The following is a 14,587-nucleotide window of genomic DNA, read 5'->3' as shown; positions in this document are numbered from 1 at the left end:
AACCCTCCGGTATTCAACAAGACCGAAGAGCCCCTTGATGCTGATGACTGGCTCCAGACCATGGAGAACAACCTCGAAGTTGCGGGAGTTGAAGCCGCAGAAAAAGTACTGTTTGCCACCCACTACCTGTCAGGACCTGCCAGAGCCTGGTGGACAAGTGCCCGTGCAATGAATGCGGGACAGATAATGACATGGGAAGACTTCAAGCTGAAATTCAGCAAGTACCATGTGCCCCAAGGACTGATCAAGAAGATGAGAGACGAGTTCCGTGAACTCAAGCAAGGAAGGATGTCCGTGGTGGAATACCGCGATAGGTTTCTTACTCTGTCAAGGTACGCCCCGGATGAGACCGACACAAATGAGAAGAGAAAGGAAAGATTTCTGAACGGACTGCATGACGAGATGCAAACTGTGTTAGTGAACATTCCGTTCGCTGACTTAGAAGCCCTCGTAGATTCAGCCATACAGATGGAAGGAAAGCTGCATCAGGCCAATGAGAACCGCAAGCGCAGAATGATGAATCAGAATGGACCCCACCATACCCAGAAGTACCGCAATAACTCCTCTGGAGGATTCACCCCCAGAAACAACAGGCCACCTGCTCAGACTTATCGCCCCAACTACGCCAACAACAACGGAGGACCCCCGAAGCCCGGAGGCAACAACAACAATAACAGCCACAACAACAACAACAACCCCAACAGCAACAGCAACAATGGGAACAACAACAACACCAACACTGGCCCGAGGACTGGAAGCAATGCCATCCCCGTCAACCCCAAGGACAAGTCAACTGTAAACTGCTATGAATGTGGAGTTGTGGGCCACTACTCCAATGAGTTCCCCAAGAAGCTTGCCAAGATCGCCGCCAACACTGCTGCACCTGCCCAGCAACAGCGTCGCTTCGCCGGTAGAAGGAACGAGAACAACAACAATGGCCGTCTCTACCACATGACTGCCACTGAAGCTCAGGAAGCACCCCAGACCATGCCAAGTATGTCCCCCTGTTAATCAAAATGTTCAATCTCTCTTAGGAACCTAACTTTTCTTAAAATCTCGGGACGAGATTTGTTTAAGGGGGAAGGGTTTGTAACATCCCAAAAATTTCACAACAAAATAAATGAATTTCACTAGTTCCAAATTTTGGAACCAACTAAAACTTTTATTAAATAGAATATGATACATAGTGATCTTGCTTAATTCTTGTGTTATTGCTATGATTACTTGTTAGTAGTATTTGAAGTGATCTTAAACCCTAAAACCTCACCCCTCTTATCACCATCCTAGTTAAAATAAAATAAAAGGAAATTAAATAAGATAGAGGCATATGTGCCTATGGATATATTTATAAAACCTTACCCTAAGCTTTTCTACTTTGCTTAGAGATTTGGAAAACCTTCATACACCATACCTAGTACCTATCAAACCAATTTCAAGTGGTTTCCAAGAAAATTAAAAAGGAACTAAAAATGCCATAGAGGCATATGAGATTAAAATAGCAAATTTGTGAATTTAAGAAAATTGACCCTAGGACTTGTTGTGAATGGTTGGATCACCTCCATATATCATTTCAACATTCAACAAAACCAATTGGGTCAAACCAAGTCAAATTAAAAATAAAATACCACATATGCATAAAAGCATATGTTACACATAGGCATTTCACCAAACATTGACCTAGGTCTCTAAACCTTGACCAAATGGTGTGAAACCATCTCTAAACCTATTATAACACTAAATGGACCCTAACCCATGTCCAAGTAAGACAAGAACAACCCTAGTACAAGTTTATGAAAATTTGACACCTCATCTCTTGTGTATTAAGGCCAAATTTGCAAATCTTTGAACAAGACCCTTTGATTTAGTTTCAATGCTCTTAAAATGTTTCTAAACTCATAAGAACCCCATTAGAGTCAACCAAAGTCAAATTAAAGGGAAAGAAATCAAATAGGGAGAAAACTCCCAAAATTCACTCACATACACATAACCCAATTTTGCAAATCTTCAAACAAGGCCACAATTGCTTGATCCCTTGCTTGTAGAATGTTTATATATGATAAATAAACACAATTGCATCAAAGAAACCAAAAACAAATCGAAGCAAAACTCAAAATCAACATACATGTGATAATGGTCATTGTGTCACCTTATAAAATGTTCCCCACTTTACCACTCTGTTTTTCTCAACTCTCAAACCAAACTTAGTCAACTATGACCATGTCATCCAAGACCATGTCAAGGTTAACAACTTTCATGTTGACCATCTCTGCTAATGTTGACTAGGTTGACCAGAAAGACAGGGACAAGTGGAGACTTTGAATCTATGTGAAGATAACCCACTTTTTGAAACTTTGCAAATCTTCACCAAAATGGACACCACCACCACTATTCTTTCTCTCTAATTATATAAGTGAGCTCCACCAAAAAGAATTGCAAAAATCCAAATAAAATTTCATGCGGCCATTTAGTCGAACACCTTGCGAGCATGGTTCATATTTTTGCACACATGCTTTTATCCAAGTGGGTTTTGGCCTAAACCACCTCTAACTTGTGATGATCATCACCTCTCTACACCCCTGCACCTCTACACGTCCTTGCTCTTGCTGTTTTAAGCATGGAAAAGCCCTAAAATATTCACACTATGCACCATGCCGGCCACCATGGCACTCGAGCAACCTAAGCCCTACTCTCCCCTACACCTTGTCATTGAGCACCTCTGGTACACCAGGACACTGCCTGTGCACGACCAAGCCTCCCCTTGCACGCCGCGTGCCGGGCAAGCCGTGCCCAGACGCGCCCGAAGCATGCCAGGCACGCGGTGAGCGTGCACCCGCACCATCCTGGACGCCGCCAGTACACCAGGCGCTCGAGCGCCCCCGTCCTTCGCTGGCCAGGCTACCACCGCGTTGAGTACCTACTTCCCGCCCTCTACACACTAGACATGCTCGAACGCCTGCCCCTGCACCGTAGCCATCGCCATGATCGCCGACCTGCCGCACCGGTACTGCCAGTACACCCCGTCGCCAGGGCGCAGACCATCTTTTGAAGCGCCATCAAGCGCGCTAGCACCGCCTAGACGACGCCTACGCCATGCGCCCCCTAGCTTGCCCCTTCGCTCACCGTAGACGCCGCGCCATGGCCGCCCCTTCGCAGCACCCACGGCTTCCTCGACCCCCTATAAAAGCAAGCACTCCCCGGACGATCTCCTCACACCATTCGCTTCACCTCTTCCCTCTGATCATCCTCGAACACTTCCCCTCCTCAATTAGACACTAGCTCGCCGGAATTTGATCGGAGTTTGCCGCCACGGTAGCTCGACGAGGACGACGACTCCGACCACCGCAGCACCTCCCGCGACCCTCGTCCGCACCGCCGTCGTCTTCCACGTCGAACGCCCGCCTCGCCGAGCCTCGCCGGAGCCCCGTGTACTCCCCTCGCTACCTCGGCCGTCGCCGGTAGGGTTCGCTCTCCGGCGAGCCTTGTCGATGATGAGGACGAACCCCCGCCGTGCGATCTTCTTTTGATCCAACGGCCCGCATCAACCGATACCGCTTCGGTGAGTTTAAGCCACTGACGGGTGGCCCCTCACATGTCAGGCGGCCCGCGTGTGCCAGTCACACTGCTGGGCCGGCCCAGTCCGTTTACTCTCGTTTAGCCCATTTCGTTTTCCCGCCAAGCCCAGCATTTCGAATATGATTAAATCAATTTAGTTCAAATCCAATACTGCTGCCCACTTCAAATTTGAATAGTTTGAAATCTACTACACCAAATTTAACCAATCTTATATTTTTGGAAAGCTCATGAAATTATCTAAATAATGCCACTGGCCTCATGTCCAATTTCGAAATAAAACTTAAATGATAAAAATAACAAAACAGATACTTTACTAACTTCAAATAAATACTAAAAATTATCTATAAATGATTTTGAGTTGATTCCAACTCTAATAATTCAAATTTGACATAATCTAATTGTTTATGCAAAAATATAGCATAGTTGTTTTGCATGATCATGGGCTAGAATCAAAATATTGGCTATGTAGTCAATACTAGCTCATTTAAACTATTTCCAATTTTAGGAATTTAAAACCCATGAGGTGTAGCACCTCATTTAAATCTTCTCACAAGTAATATGAAGTAATGTGTTGACCTTTAAATGCTTAGGCTCATACTTGCTCACTTGTAGAATTTAAATCAACATAGTATTTAAATTACACTAGTTATTTAAAATCACATGAGATGATGAATCTCATTTAAACCACTTTTCTCAAATACTAAGTGAGAAGTGTTGACCTTGGTCAACATGGGATCATCCCTGGTTAATTGAGAATATGGCATCACCTCAATAATAGTTTTTACTAAATTAAGTTACCACTATGTGTTAAATCATATGAGAGGTATTCCTCTCATTTAAATCTTGTTCTCAAGTAATTCAACATGAGGTAGTGACCATGGTCTAATAATCTCATATTGAGTTATTTGGTGGCATTAAATCACTATCATGCTAGTATTAAAATTGCATGAGGTATGGAACCTCATTTAAATCATTTTTCTCAAAAGATAAGTATGAAGAGGTTGACTTTGGTCAACCTAGGTCATATATTATCCATAAGAGAAATTAAATCTTAAGAAGAATTCAATGAGAGGAAATTATTTTCCAAATATGAAATAAAGAAACCCTAGCTTAATTTGTGAATAAATGCTAAGTAGTGATGCTAGATCATTTGAGTGAGCCATTAAGGCTAATTAAGAGTACTTAAGTATTGTTTGGTGATTGTATCCTCGTATTTGTTTTTAGACGCTAGTACCGGAGACTATCAAGAGGAGGAGGTATTCTACCAGGAGGAAGAGCCAGAAAACTTTGATCACCCCACCAATCAAGGCAAGCTAACACTCTTGCAAGGTTCCCTTGTGCAAAGCTCTACAAGAGCAAGGCACCAATATTTTTACTTTATGCTTAATGCTCCTATCCCAAGTTTTTACTTTACAAGCTTTTCTAAATTTTGTTTATCAAAGTTTACCTTTTTGATTCATGATTCACTTGGTTTAGATATAGAGTAGAACAAGGGCATCAAAGTTAGCCTAGAGCAAGACAAGCTAGTTAGCACCCCTCATGACTAGTTGCTAGTGCTAAACAAATAGAATTGACTACTCTAGATGGGATCATGTGAAATGAAATGACTTTGAAAAACCTTGGAATGATGATTCATTCTATTGAAAGATTTTGAAGGTGAATATGACTGGTGAATGACTTGGTGAATTTTACAAAAACTCGATGGTTGGGTTCGGATGCGATACCATTCCAATTTTGAAAGTACTCCCACAATACCCAATATGGGTAAGGGCTTAGCTAGAAATTTATGTGCTTTAGTATGGGTTCCCTCTAACAAGCGTCATCGGGGTTAGGCCGAGGGCTGCCTCCACAACAAACAAAACGATGCAATATGACGTGGAATGAGGTGAATGTCCGGCCCAAGCCCTGTGCAGTTCCCGGTTGATCGCGGTTTTCACCGGGAGGCCAAGCTCATGGGGAGAGGTGCCTATACTAGAGTATGTAAGTGAAAGGTTATGGTTGGTAGTCCGCATACGGAGTATGGTAAATCAGGGCCGCTTAACCCCGACGGATTATTGCAAATATTGTGGCACAAGTGTACGACCTCTCGCAGAGTGTAGAACTATTCGAATAGCCGCGTCCACGGTTATGGACGGTTGGAAAGGCCATACTGTTCCGTCATCAGACCATTTTCAAAAATGTGACATATGACTTGTGCTTTGAGTTTGAAAGGTGAATGGTGAACTTTGTATTGAATCACAATAGAGTTGTGGGAATGACACTAATGTTCCCACTTGAGTTAGTTTAGCAAATGAAGAGTCTTTTCTAAATGTTTATGAAATAAACTTGGCTTTATGCAAATAAACTTAGAGCTTAGCACCCCCTTACTATAGTTGATAGTGCTTACACTAGTATTAGTTTGCGAGTACTTTAAAAGTACTCATGGCTTTGTCCCCGGCTATTCAAATGGCCGGACTATGAAGGTGAACAGCAAGTACGAGGAAGATGGACAGCAGGACGTCTACGACAACTAGGACCGCTCCTGACGTCAAGCGTTGGCCTGTGGATTAGATAGCCACTACTACTTCGCTTCCGCTATTTGTGATGTTCGTTGATCGATAGATCAACTACTATTGTAATATTGGATCATGTGATCTACCTTTGTAAGACGATTATGTGTTGTAATAAATGATGACTCTATGATATTCAACTATTATGTCTCGCAACAACAATATTCCTGGGATTGCGATGTATGGCATAATAGGCATCTGGACTTAAAAATCCGGGTGTTGACAGCAAACGACGCTCTGGCGCGTCTAGTGCGCGCTCACCGCGTGACTGGCATGCACTGGCATGGTGCTAGGCGTGCGCCGCCTGGCCAATGCTTGCCTCACTCGCGCTCCGGCCGTGCATGGTCATGATCAGCAAGTGCAGGGGCATCTCCAGGACAAGGAGAAAGTGAGAGAGAGAGGCCAGACAGAAAGAGAGCAAGGGTGGCCGGCATGGCACGGTATTGCTTAGTTTAGGGTTTCTCCATGCTTTAAACAACAAGACAAGTACCAGACTTGATGCAGGGGATGCAGAGGGATCATAATCATCACAAACCAAAAGTGGTTTAGGCTAAAACTGGTGGGTAAAAGGATGTGTGTCAAAACTGATTTGATGTCTGCCAAGTGCTCGACACAATGGCCGCATGAACTTTTTATTCGATTTTTGAAATTCTTTTTGGTGCATCTCATTCATATAATTAAAGAAGTAGATTAGTGTTGGTGGTGGTCAATTTGGTGATGATTTGCAAGATTTCAAATTTGATGTCATCTTCTCTTTGTTTCAATGTCTCATCTTGTCATCTGTTTTCTGGTCAACCTAGTCAGAGTCAACCTTGGTGGTCAACATCAAAATGGTTCATATTGAAAAGGTCTTGGATGAGGTGGGAAGTGTTGACCAAGTTTGGTTTAAGAATAACCCAAACCAGGGGTGCAAAGGGGGTAAGATAATATAAAGTGACAATTTGACCATTATCACATGTATGTAGAATTTGAATTTTTCTTTGATTTGAAAAGTGTTTCTTTGATGCAAAAGTGTTTCTTATTGATATATAAGTGTTTTACAAACAATGGCACAAGCAATTGAGGCCTTGTTTGATGATTTGCAAAATTGGCTAAATGTGTATGAGAGGGAAAAGGGGATTCTTTTCCATTTCTTTGATTTCTCTCAATTTAGAGTTTGATGATATTGGTTTAGGGTTTAAGCATATTTGAACCACAAACAAACACTCATCATGGCAAATGCATACAAGAAAGCATGATCAATTATGCATAGCATTATATGTGAAGAAAAGTTTTTGTTAACTCCAAAAGTTGAGTAATTGAATTTCTTGTCTTTATTGAATTTGAAAACTTGGGATGTTACAAACCCTTCCCCCTTACAAAAGATCTCATCCAGAGATCTTAAAGAAAATTAGGTACTAAAGAGATCTGGGTACTCAGTCCTCATGAAGTCTTCTCGCTCCCAAGTGGCTTCTTCTTCGGTATGGTTACTCCATTGGATATATAGAAACTTGATACTCATGGTGCGGGTGGTTCTGAAAGCTTCTTCCAAGATGCGAATAGGCACTTCGCGGTAGGTCAGATCCGAGTTGATGTCCACAGCTCGATGATCGATGTTCTTGAAAACCTCGGTCTTCTCCGGTACTTCCAGGCACTTCTGGAGTAACGAGATGTGAAACACATTGTGTACTGCTGACATTTCTTCTGGTAACTCCAGTTGATAGGATACTTCTCCTCGGCGACTCAGGACTTTGAAGGGTCCAACATATCGGGGTGCAAGCTTTCCTCTAAGCTGGAATCTCTGCATTCCTTTAAGGGGGGACACTTTGAGATACACGAAATCTCCGATCTCGAAGGTCATCTCCCGGCGTCTCTTGTCGGCGTAGCTCTTTTGTCTTGATTGGGCTGTCTTGAGGTATTCACGGATCTTGTGAACCTTCTCTTCAGCTTCGCGGAGAATATCTTGTCCAAAAACTTGACTCTCTCCGACTTCCGACCAATTTAGAGGGGTACGGCACTTCCTTCCGTACAAGGTTTCAAAGGGGGCCATTTGCAAACTGGCTTGGTAGCTGTTGTTGTACGAGAATTCTGCGTACGGTAGACAGTCTTCCCACTTAGATCCATACTCAAGCACACATGCTCTCAACATATCTTCCAGTATCTGATTGACTCGTTCAGTCTGTCCATCAGTCTGCGAGTGATAGGTTGTGCTGAAATTCAGCCGGGTTCCTAGTCCTTCATGTACTTTCTGCCAGAATCTTGAGGTAAATTGAGATCCTCTATCTGACACTATTGACTTCAGGGTTCCGTGCAGGCTGACAATCCGTTAGATATATAACTCGGCAAGTCTTGGTCCTTGATAGGTGGTCTTGACGGGGATGAAATGGGCTACCTTGGTCAATCTATCGACCACTACCCAGAGAGAAGCATGTCCTTTACTAGATTTGGGCAGTCCGGTGATGAAGTCCATTCCCACAGAATCCCACTTGCATTCGGGAATCTGCAGGGGTTGCAGCAATCCTGCGGGTCGTTGATTTTCTGCTTTGACTCGTTGACTAATATCACACTTGGCGATGTAGCTTCCAATTTCTCTCTTCATTCCATGCCACCAAAATTGTTCTTTCAAATCTTGGTACATCTTGGTTCCTCCGGGATGAATGGAGTAAAGGGTGTCATGGGCTTCCTTCAGAATAACTTGCTTCAACTCTGAATCTGAAGGCACACATAGGCGTCCGTTGTACCAAAGCACTCCTTCTTCATCTTCAGTGAATCCCGGTGCCTTTCCTGCAGCTATTTGGCTTTTGATCCCATCAATGCTAGCATTTCCCTTCTGGGCTTCCTTGATCTGACTAATCAGGGTAGGTTGGAGTTCAATGCTCGCTAGAAATCCTTCACTAACTAGCTCCAGTCTAAACTGCTCAAATTCTTGGTGCAAACTAGGTTGCTCTTCTGCGATCATGGAGTTCAACTGACACGGCAGTCTACTCAGGGCATCCGCTACCACATTGGCCTTGCCGGGGTGATAGTGAATTTCCATATCATAATCCTTGATTAACTCTAACCATCTTCTTTGCCTCATATTCAGCTCTTTCTGGGTGAAAATATACTTCAAGCTCTTGTGATCCGAATAGATCTCGCATCGGTTACCCATGAGGTAATGACGCCACACTTTCAGGGCTAAAACCACGGCTGCTAGCTCTAAGTCATGGGTTGGGTAGTTCTGCTCATGTTGTTTCAGTTGCCTTGACAGGTATGATATCACTTTGCCTTCTTGCATCAACACACATCCAAGACCAATCTTGGAGGCGTCACAGTATACGTCAAATGGCTTGGTGATGTCCGGCATGATCAATATTGGGGCTGAGGTCAATCTGCTCTTGAGCTGTTGGAAACTTTCTTCACATTTGTCAGTCCATTCAAACTTCTTGTCCTTCTTCAGTAATTGAGTCATTGGTCTTGCTATGCTCGAGAATCCTTCAACAAACCGGCGGTAATATCCCGCCAATCCGAGAAATGCACGGACTTCAGTCTGAGTGGTTGGGGCTTTCCATCCTTCAACGATTTTGATTTTTGAGGGGTCAACAACAATTCCTCCTACAGACAAGATATGTCCCAGGAATCCTACTTCCTTCAACCAAAACTCACACTTGTTGAACTTGGCGTACAACTGATGCTCCCGAAGGGTATCTAGGACAACTTCCAAATGTTGCTCATGTTCTTCTTCGGATTTGGAGTAGATAAGGATGTCGTCGATAAAGACAACGACAAACTTATCCAGAAAGTTAGTAAAGATCTTATTCATGAGATTCATGAAGTAAGCGGGGGCATTGGTCAATCCAAATGACATGACATTGTACTCATACAATCCATATCTGGTAGTGAAGGCAGTTTTGGGGATATCGGTGGCACGAATCTTCAGTTGGTGGTAACCAGTCCTAAGATCAATCTTAGAGAACACTTTGGCACCGGTCAGCTGGTCAAACAGATCTTCTATCTTTGGCAAAGGATACTTGTTCTTGATAGTGACATCGTTAAGCTTACGGTAATCCGTACATAAACGAGTGGCACCATCCTTCTTGTCCACAAACAAAACTGGGGATCTCCAAGGCGACGCACTTGGTCGAATCAGACCTTTGAACAACATATCATCCAGTTGCTTCTTCAGTTCCACTAACTCTGCCGGGTTCATACTATAGGCTCTCTGGGCTATAGGTCCTGTTCCAGGGATTAACTCAATGATAAACTCGATATCCCGATCTGGGGGCATACCGGGTAGATCATCAGGAAACACATCGGGGTATCGACAGACGACCCTGATCTGATCCAAGGTGGGTTTGGCTAGACTCTGGTTGCAGGTAAACTTTCTGGGCAGTCTTTCAGATATGTGCTCGACTAACACTCCGGTGCTACTAGTCATGGTGATGGCCTTCTTGGCACAATCAATCAATCCATGATGTTTCGACATCCAGTCCATACCCAGTACTACTTCCAAATCTTTTGTTCCCAGAACAATCAAATTTGCATAAAATTCTATTTCATGGATTCGGATAGGCACATCTTTGCAAATTTTTCTAGCTTTAGTTGTTGAACCAAGTATTTGAACTATCATGACATGCTTCAAACTGATGGGTTGAATCTTACTAGTGCATGCAAAATCTTCAGTAACAAATGAATGCGATGCTCCAGAATCAAACAACACTCTTGCAGGTATTGAGTTAACAGAGAACATACCCAGCACGACATCTGGGGCTTCCTGGGCCTCTTCCGCACTCATGTGAAAGAGGCGGCCGCTGCGGTTGTTCGGGTTGTTGGGGGTGAACTTCTTGCCGTTGGCGACACGGCGTTGCTGCTGAGCAGGGCCAGAGGTGTTGGCGGCAGTCTTGGCGAGCCTTTTGGGGCACTCGTTGGAGTAGTGCCCCACCACTCCGCACTCGTAACAAGTGATGGTGGACTTGTCCTTGGGGGTGATGGGAACAACGTTGCTCCCAGTCCTTGGAGCGGTGTTGGAGTTGTTATTGTTGTGGTTGGGGGTTTTGGGCGGAGCGCGGTTGAAGTTGTTGTTGTTGTTGTTGTTGTTGTTGTTGTTGTTGTTGTTGTTGCTGTTGTTGTGGTGGCCTCCTGGCCTGGGGTTTCCTCCACTCCGGTTCTAAAAACCCGGACGTGACATCTGCATCTGGGGCTTGTTGTTTCTGGGGGTAAACCCTCCGCTTGAGCTGGGGCGATACCTTGGGGTATTGCTGGGCCCACTCTGGTACATCATTCGGCGCTTGCGGTTCTCGTTGGCTTGGTTAAGTTACCCCTCCATCTGGATGGCGGAGTCAACAAGGGCTTCTAGGTCAGCAAAAGGGATGTTGACCAGCACAGTCTGCATCTCATCATGCAGTCCATTCAGGAATCTCTCCTTCCTCTTCTCGGTGGTGTCGGTCTCATCCGGGGCGTACCTTGACAGAGTGAGGAATCTGTCGCGGTATTCTACCACGGTCAGTCGGCCTTGCTTCAGTTCCCTGAACTCGTCCCTCATCTTCTTGATCAGACCCGGTGGCACATGATACTTGCTAAACTTGAGCTTGAAATTTGCCCAAGTCATCATTTGCCCCGCATTCAATGCGCGGGCACTCGTCCACCAGGCTCGTTTAGGTCCTGCCAAGTAGTGGGTGGCAAACATCACCTTTTCATTATCTTCCACTCCGGCAACCTCAAGATTGTTCTCCATAGTTTGGAGCCAATCATCAGCGTCAAGGGGTTCTTCCGTCTTGCTGAACACAGGGGGGTTAGTGTTCTGGAAGTTCTTCAGCTTTGACCCATGATGGTCATGGTTTCCGTGGCCTTGTTTGTTTGTGCAATCTGTTGCATTGCAGCGATACTGGCTTGCCTTTCACCTCTTTCAGCCTCTCGATCTGCCATTAGAATCTGCAGCATTTGCATCATCGCATCCTGATTGGTGCTGCGAGTCGGAGGTGCCATCTGAACATGGACATAGATCATGAGACGATAGGGAAATTTCTATGGCTTGTTTTTAGGGTAAAGTTCAAAGTTTAAAACTTGAGTTCTTGACATGTTGAAACTAAACACACTCTTATTCATTCAAGTAGCACATATTACAAACTAACACACCGGAGGGTTTGAAGAACCCTTTCACCATTCTACGATACAAGGGAGTGATACAAAGGGCCGATACAAATCACGCTATGCAAGTGCTCATGTGGGACTACTCTCCATCAACATTGATTGGGAAGGTGTTATCCATCCCGGCTTCCAGGTGCTCATGACCATCCACATAGGGGTGGAAGGCCAGGTCTTTATCTTCTGCCTCCTCGTAGTCATCATCGTTGCTCACATAGGAGTAGCCATCTCCCTGGATGTCTTCTCCCTCGCCTTCTCCTTCCAGTTCCTGGAGCTGTTCCGCCTGGGTGGCGACAGTCTCCTTCAGTGCGGCTATCCTGGCCTTGAGGCGGTGGATGGTGTAGTCCTGCTTTGCGTTCATGCGGCGAAGAGCCCTGCGCTCCTTGGCAATGACCTTGATGGTCTCCGCCTGCTGAGCCAGCTGGAGGTAGGTGTGGTTGGCATACGCGCGGGAGTTGTCCAGGTCCGTGCGAGTCTTGCACAACATGAAGTCGAGGTGGTCCACATGGTGCCTCAGCACGGGGTGGAACGGCAGGTTCATGGGTATCCCAAGGGAGGTGTGCCTTGCGAGGTGAGCAAAGCGTTCCCCTTGGATGGCCATCGAGTTCTGCCCGCACAGACGGGCGAGTGCTTCCTGCATAGCGCGTGCGAGTCCGTCCGCCCAGTTGTTCTCCCTAAGAGAGAACTGGATCCTTCCGAACATGGGGGACTCAGGCTTCCCGCGAAGGTCGGCCATGATGACCCACTGTAGCTGTCCACCGGGCTGGTCATTGACTTGACCCCCATAGAACTCAGGAGGCGTGCGTCCAAGAAACTCTGGAGGGCATGAAGGTACCTTTCAAAGATCATGTCTCCGCCATTTCCCAGCTGGTACACCTCGGTTTGGATGAACGGCTCCATCTGTAGAGGAATTTGATGAGTAAGTTAGAGAAGTGCAAGTGTTCAAAATTTTAAGTACTTATAAGGAAGAGCATGAATTTGCTATTTTGAAAAGATCTCAAAGGTAAGGGTGTGAATATGTTTTCGTAACTATTCACTTCATTAAATTTGAAACTAAGTTTTTCCGACGTCCATTTTAACTAGGGTCTCCTAAGGTCAAACAATGGCTCTGATACCAACTTGTCAACACCCGGATTTTTAAGTCCAGATGCCTATTATGCCATTCATCGCAATCCCAGGAATATTGTTTTTGCGAGACATAATAGTTAAGTAGCATAGAGTCATTATTTATTACAACACATCATCGTCTTACAACAATAGATCACATGATCCAATATTACACAAATCGATTGTTCAACAACACAATACGTAGCGGAAGCGAAGTAGTAGTGGACTATCTATTCCACAGGCAACGCTTGACGTTAGAAGATGCTCCTAGTTATCATAGACGTCCTGCTGTCCGTCATCTTGATAGTGTTGCTCCTCTTCATAGTCTGGCATTTGAATAGCCAGGGACACAGCCATGAGTAATTTAAAGTACTCGCAAACTAATACTTATCAATTGTAATAAGGGGTGCTAAGCTCTAGGTTTATTTGCATAAAGCCAAGTTTAGTTCATAAACATTTAGTAAAGACTCCTCATTTTGGCTAACTAACTCAAGTGGGAACATTAGTGTCATTCCCACAATTCAATTGTGATTCAAGTCAAGTCACCTTTCAATTCATCATTCCTTTTGTAAGACAAAAATTCTGAAAACGGAACAGTGTGGCCTTTCCAATCGTCCGTAACCGTGGACACGACTATTCGAATAGGTTTAACACTCTGCAGAGGTTGTACTCTTGTGCCACAACTTTTGATTACATCCGTCGAGGATAACTCCGAATCATCGTAACTCAGTACGCGGATCATCAACCTTAAACTTTCACTTATGTACCCTAGTATAGGCACCTCTCCCCATGAGCTTGGCCTCCCGGTGAAAACCAACTGTCAACCCGGGAACTGCACAGGGCTTGGGTCGTGCATTCACCTCATATTCACATCACTTCATCTTTAACGGAGGCAGCCTCGGCATAACCCCTATGATGCTTGTTTAGAGGGAACCCATACTAAGACACACAAATTTCTAGTTAAGCCCTACCCATAATCAGGTATTGTGGGGGTACTTGTATAATTGGAAAGGTATCGCATTCAAACCCAATCATCAGTTTTCCTCAAAATTCACCAAGGCATTCATGTCACCTTCACCTTCAAAAACCTTTCAAAGTCATTTCACATGTTCCCATCTAGAGTAGTCCATTTTATTTAGTTAGCAATAGCCACTAGTCACGAGGGGTACTATTCTAGCTTTGATTTGCTCTAGTCTTAACCTTGAACTCTTGTTCTATTCTAGACCCCAAGTGAAATCATAAATCAAAAGTAAGCT

Source organism: Lolium rigidum, chromosome 5 (genome assembly GCF_022539505.1).
Source record: "Lolium rigidum isolate FL_2022 chromosome 5, APGP_CSIRO_Lrig_0.1, whole genome shotgun sequence".
NCBI classification, from domain to species: Eukaryota; Viridiplantae; Streptophyta; class Magnoliopsida; order Poales; family Poaceae; genus Lolium; species Lolium rigidum.
This window is presented reverse-complemented; position numbering follows the sequence as displayed.